General features: G+C 48.2%; 1 long non-coding RNA gene across 1 annotated transcript in view; it reads left to right on the plus strand.

Moving 5' to 3' along the window:
- The window catches only part of LOC115948311, a 243,265-nt gene that overhangs the window by 187,806 nt on the left and 49,146 nt on the right, over nt 1–6,313 (plus strand). Inside the window, exon 3 of the long non-coding RNA XR_004082142.1 lies at nt 3,468–3,577. This is a non-coding gene — a long non-coding RNA (uncharacterized LOC115948311). The remainder of the gene's footprint in view (nt 1–3,467; nt 3,578–6,313) is intronic.

Consider the following 6,313-nt stretch of genomic DNA (forward strand, 5'->3'; position numbering starts at 1 on the left):
CTGCACCAGGGCAGCAGGGGCTGGCACAGGGCAGCAGGGCTGTCCCCGCTCTCATCTCGGCCATTCCCAATGTGGCTCCTGTGCCCAGGGAGGGCAGTGGGTGCAGGGAGGGCACAGCTGTGTCCTTGCTGCTGGCTCTGGACTGGGAGGGAAGGATGTGCTCTGTGAGCGTTCCACAGCTCTGCAGCAGCAATGCAGCCTTGGGCGTCAGCGCCTGGATCCAGCGGATTTCTGTGAATTTGTGTGTTCCTGTGATGGATCAGGGAGTGTGGCAGAGCCCCTCGCTTGGCTCACTCACACACACGGCATCCTCAGGGCCAGGCCTGAGGCTCCTGCCTCCTCCAGCGCCTCCACGGGTATTTCTGACAGAGTCCGTGAGCCCTCACTTCTGAAACAAAGGCCTAATGAAAGGGTCGGGCTGCCCCGGCTGGCAGTGGCTGTAATTCTTGGCAGGGTGTGACATGCCCATCCTCTCGAATTAGCGCGGGGCACGAGGATTTGGCACGGTGCTAATTGCGATCAGACGGGAACAAGTGGCCTCAGTATGTGGGCACGTGGTGGGACAAAGGGACCCCCGGCCCGCGAGGGGCAGGTGCTGCTGGCCCTGGGCAGGCCTGGGGAACCCCCCTTGTCTCCGTGCTGGCGAGCAGGACTCGGCTTTCATTTAGTGTGGGCTTTGTTGGATGCTCTTTCTTTGCCGCACAGGAACTCAGCTGGGGCAGAGTCAAGGCAGCTGCTGCTGGGAAAGCTCCTGCCATGCCAGGAAAGCTCCTGCCATGATGGGAAAGCTCCTGCCTTGCTGGGGAAGCTCCTGCCTTGCTGGGGAAGCTCCTGCCATGCCAGGAAAGCTCCTGCCATGCTGGGAAAGCTCCTGCCTTGCTGGGGAAGCTCCTGCCTTGCTGGGGAAGCTCCTGCCATGCCAGGAAAGCTCCTGCCATGCTGGGAAAGCTCCTGCCAGCTTCAGCCAGGCAGGAGGGATTCCCATGTCGTTCTGGAGTCCAGGAGAGGAGCTGGCAGCGCCAGGCAGAGGGACAAGCTTCCTTCCAGCAGAGTACCCTTTCCAGAAAGCAGTCCTTTTGTGATGGCTTCAGAGCCATTTCTCTCCATCCACCCCATGCAGGGGACGTGGCCTGTGCCCCCAAGGTGACACTGGGAGCAGTGAGCCATCTGCAGGCACATTCCTGGGCATTCGAGAGCAGCTTCAGCGGCCCCTGCCCGCTGCATCCATCCCAGAACAATGAAAGGGATTTCATCCCGTTTGCACTTGGATTTGGAGGATGATCCTCTGAGGTGGGAGGTGTTTGCAAGGAGATTTCTCACAGCCATGGCAAAGCTTTCCTTCTCTCACCAGTCAGTCAGAGGATGGAGTCAGGTATTCACCAGGAACCAGCCTGGCAGTAGCCAAAGGATGGTTGTCACATCTCCAGTGCCACCTCAGAGGCTGGGGGAATCCAGGCTCACAACACCTACCACAGGTCAAGTCATGGATCCCATTAGATGGCCCATCCCACAGAAGGGCACTGGCATCGTGGCTCCAGTCTGAGCTCTGGGTGTTTGGCAGGAGCTCTTCTCTCTTAAACTTGACTTTCCTGGAAAACTCTGCATGTTACCCTCATTACCTGTGTGTCACTTTGCTTTCTCCTCTTGCAAGTTATTGATGACTAAGCTGAAGTAGTGCAGAATTTCTGCTCCATCCCTTGCTAATGCTGTGTTTGTGCCCTCTTTTCCTGTCTTTTTATCAGGAATTCACAGGAAGATTAATCCCTCTTACTCCATGACAGTTTAGTTTCTTTAAGAACCTTTAGTGAGGGATGTTCTAGAAAAGCTTTTAGAAAATCAGATTCCACTGTATCAGCCCAAATCGCCTGTATTAGCAGGGCTGGTTCCTCATCAGATGGCTCGGATCTGTACATATGAACTCTGCTCTTGTCTTTCAGGCTCTGCCCCAGACATGTTTATTCATTGCTGCTAATTTGATCAGTCCCTCAGTTTTCTACTCTTTTGCCTGTTCTGGAAATCAGACTTTGTGCCCTGTCATTCCCAGGGTCACTCCTAAAGCCTTTTGTAAAAAATTGTCACCTTCCAATCCTCAGATCCAAAGGAAGAAAGTTCAGCAATTTCATATTTGGGCTCCTCGAGGAAGCACTGTCGGCCTCTGGTGATTTGTTGCTCTGGCATATGAACCCTGCTGACCCCTGCATAGTGAATGGCAGTGCAAGGAATTAATTTAATTTTGCTGCTGTGCCCTTATCTTTCTTAATTCCCCCCTTTACTCCTTGCCCATCTATCAGCAGCTCTGGGTGACAGACAGGCTTCCTGCTTTTGTGTTGGAGAAGCTTTTATTAGCTCTACGAACTCTGATGATTGTTCTCCAGACCCTGTTTTGCCTTGCCTTATTGTGGGTTTGCACTTAGTGTGCTGGGTTTACATCCTTTTCTATTTTTATTGTTTGGAAACAACTTCCATTTTCCTGAAAGTACCTTTTTTATTTCAGATAACTTCCTTTTTCCGTTGGTTTAAACCAAGCTTTGAATGTGTGGTGGTTTGGCCTTTCCCTTGGTGAGTCTCACATATGCTTGTGTCCCACGGTGTTCATGGAATCCAGGATGGTTTGGGCTGGAAGGGCCTGAACGTTCACCACATCCCACCCCTGCCATGGCAGGGACACCTCCCACTGTCCGGGCTGCTCCAGCCCCAGTGCCCAGCCTGGCCCTGGGCACTGCCAGGGATCCAGGGGCAGCCCCAGCTTCAGGGGTAGAGCACAGACAGAGCAGCAACAAACTGGGCAACAGCATTTCCTGAGAGTTCTGTAATTTCTGGTTACAAATTCCTGACAGCCACAGCTGTGTGACTGCAGCATGAACCACCACTGGAACAGGAAAGTTCCTGTCCCAAACACCTGCTGGCATCAATTGCTCAACACCTCGTGGTCAGCTGCCCCCCAGGTGCCAAGCTGTGCCAAGCCCAAAAGGAGGGCTTTCCTTGGGAGGCAGCAGACTTCTCATCAGCCAGGCTGTTTGTCTGACTCTTCACTGTGTTTCTTTTCCTTCCTGGTGTCTCTGCTCCCCTGCTGGCTACGTGAGCAGCCAGACTGGGCTGCTCTGGTTAGAGCAGGAGAGACCACAGAGCTTCTGGCTTTGCTGATGGCCGAGCCAGAGCCTGTGGTGCAGGTGGCCATGGGGGTTGCTGTGGGCAAAGCCACCTCCAGGTAGTTGATAGAGTCTTTTCCCTATGAAGCCAGGAGGCTGGGAGGTGCAGCTTTGCACTAGGAGGCAGAGTATACCTGTCACAAAGGTGCTGCAGGTCAGCCCTCAGTGACAGAGGAGATGCAATGGCTGGGAATGTTGGCTGAGTTGGAACTGAACACAAAAAATACCAACATGCTGTACCCAAACTTCTGTTTCTTTTGGTGCATTATGCCAAATCCTTCAAAATATTTTATATTCTTCCCATTCTTTTGTTGGCAGGCTCTGACCTGGAGAGTTTGTACTGACTTCTTCTGGTCTGAATAGGAACCATTCCCCTGCTCCACTCATCAGCACCAGATCCTGCGACATCTCCACGTTCCCACAGTGAGGTAGGAAGATGTAATTTTCATAAGCCTTGTAGAAGTGATTTTTGTGTTGGTCGCCCTCCTGGGATGTGTAATGTAAATCACCTGGATTAGGAGAGATGTGACTACATGTAACAGAGCTGTTCTCAGGCAGAGTTGAGGGTTCTTTGTGCTCCCTGAGCTGCAGAGTTTACTCTCTCCTGCTCCTCGTGGTGTTTAAATGCCACCTGCCTGAAGTGTTTCTGAGCACCTCACTCGCTGGCCAGTAGTGTTGGCTCCTCTTACTTTCAATGGAAATGTTTTTTTGAGTAAGACCATCCATAGATTGTATTTTTCCTACATGTCTACAAAGCCTTGCCAGGCTGCAGCTCTGTCTGGGCTGGTGAAGAACCATCAGGGCTCTGTTATTTAATTATTTATGTTGTCCTTAACTGTTAGTTTCTGTCATTAAAGAACAGGCCAAGTGATTAGTGCCCTTGGCTTAATCTTCTTAGCAGGAAAACTGTCCCTTGAATGTCTGTCCTAATCAAACAGCCATAAGGGAGGATGAGGAAAGGGCAAGACTCCTGATCTGGTTCATTTTCCATGTGAATTGGTGAAAGTAAATCACATTTGGATGGTCTGTTGCAATTTGTAAACATGAGTTTCCCAAAATGATGGTAAATGTTATGCTGGCAGAAAACACACCTTCCTGAACATGGGACAAATATCCCTTTCCTTCCTCCCAGTATCCCCACCGTGAGATTTGCCACTGGAGAAATACCTGTGGTCCAAGAGTAGTAATTTCATTATTAAAAATTCTTTTGTGTATAATAGACTTCAGTGAGTCACTGTCAAGTACCTGCTTTTAATATATTTGTATTTACTTAGTCATTATAAGGTCATTCATAATCTCTGGAATACTTGGTATTACCAAACTAACCTTGCGTGACACTGGTAACAATGGAAAGATTAATGGCAGGTTTCAAAAAATACTCACCAGAGTTCTCTATCTTTATGGAAAACTGAGAAAATTTGGAGTTGGATTTTTTCCATGTATTTAGTTTTGGGAGGGGGTTTATCCTTTAAAGAAGGTTTCTTTCCTATTTTCTTGCTACATTTTTATCTGAAGTATTTTGTTTACAACACTAGTGCACACTTCAAGTTCTTGAGAATCATCAGACTTATAAATGTAATGGAAACCTTGGGAAATCGTGTGATAGGCAAACTCTCATTTGCTTTGTGCTCTCAAAATCTCACAGGATCCTGAGGAAAGCATCTACTTTTTCAATTTAGTTAGGAAATGTTCCAGGACTTGGTGTTCTTTGAGGGGATGAATAGTGTTCTTCAGGTGTTATAAACTGAATCCAGAGATTCTGTGGAGGAATGGCAATGCTGAAATCCCACCTTCCCTGGGGTCAGTGCTCTTGATTTTGATATGAGAATGAGAGGGGGAAGCAATGGATGGAGCACGGAAAGGACAGAAAAGCACTGAGGGGAAAGCATGGTGGGACAGGAGCAAGTGGAAGGGGATTGCATGGGGACAGTTGGAGAGGTTTTGGAGAGACACCACCTGTGGCCAGTTGTGACTTTCTCACACTATGATGTCCTCACTGATTTTGTTGTATTGGAGATTGCCAGTTTTCTTTAAAAATGTGTAGTATCTGTTAAAGAACTCCATTTGGGACCAATCTGTGTGCTGTTTCCATTAATGACAGTGGGATTATGCTGTGGGGTTCCAGCCCACCCTCAGAGCTTCATCAGACTGAGTGGGACAATGGGGCTGTGAGTGACACAAACTCCAAAGAAAACCTGGTACTGGGGTGACAGAGAAGAGATGGGTGGTGAATGCCTTGGGGAGCTCTGGGGTGATTGGTTTGAGCATCTTAGTTAATTAAAACTGCAGGTTAAATTGTGTTGAAGGGACATATACAGGCGATGAAAAGCAAGTGTGAGGTGAGTATGGAAGGACCTCACACAAGTGGAAAGAAGACAAGGAGAAAGCCTCCCGAGGAGAATTACTCTTCTAATGTCCATGGGAAAATTGGCTTTTGTTTAGCAGAATTGTAACTTTTAAATTTGTACAGCTGGTACAAGTAGATACAATTCTATTTGGCAAAGAGCAGGATGTTGTGAGGCTCGTGTGCTTTCAGAAGAGACTCCAGGCCTTAACCAGCTGAGGGAGAAAAATCAGCAATTTTGGTTCTGTGTCAGTAGAACACACTCTGTTCATGTCCCCTGTAAAATAAACTTTCTTCTCCGTGCTGGTCAGAATGGTTCTTTCGGACCTAGAATAGACTTGGTCATTAAACTGAAGGCTTTGATTTCAACCTGGTGAGGAAAAGGCCCTTGCTCATACTCTGTGATAGTTTCATAGATGTAATTATGGAGTATTATTTCAATTACCTGTTTAGTGGCTAATTGCTCTTCTATAAGTGCAGAGGAAGGGGAGAACATGGGACCAAGGCTGTATTTCAGGGTGCAAGAGGGTATTTGTTACTGGCTTTTAATGATCTTGATCTTCTGGTTTAAGAATGTAACGTATTTTTAGCAACTTTCCTCTATTTCATTTCAATACCAAGAAAAATGCCTGGGAATGTGTCTGCAGCTCATCACCTGGGTGATATGCTGGCATATGAGAGACAGTTCTCATGTGATTTTCCAAAATACTTTTCAACTAGCATGAGACTCTTTCAGAAGCTGCTGTGAAAATGTGGTTTTATTTCAGTGGCTCCAAAACCCATCGGCACCACATCAACAGTCCAGCCATGGTCAGCAGGA

The sequence above is a fragment of the Geospiza fortis genome, unplaced genomic scaffold, assembly GCF_000277835.1.
Source record: "Geospiza fortis unplaced genomic scaffold, GeoFor_1.0 scaffold102, whole genome shotgun sequence".
Lineage (NCBI taxonomy): Eukaryota > Metazoa > Chordata > Aves > Passeriformes > Thraupidae > Geospiza > Geospiza fortis.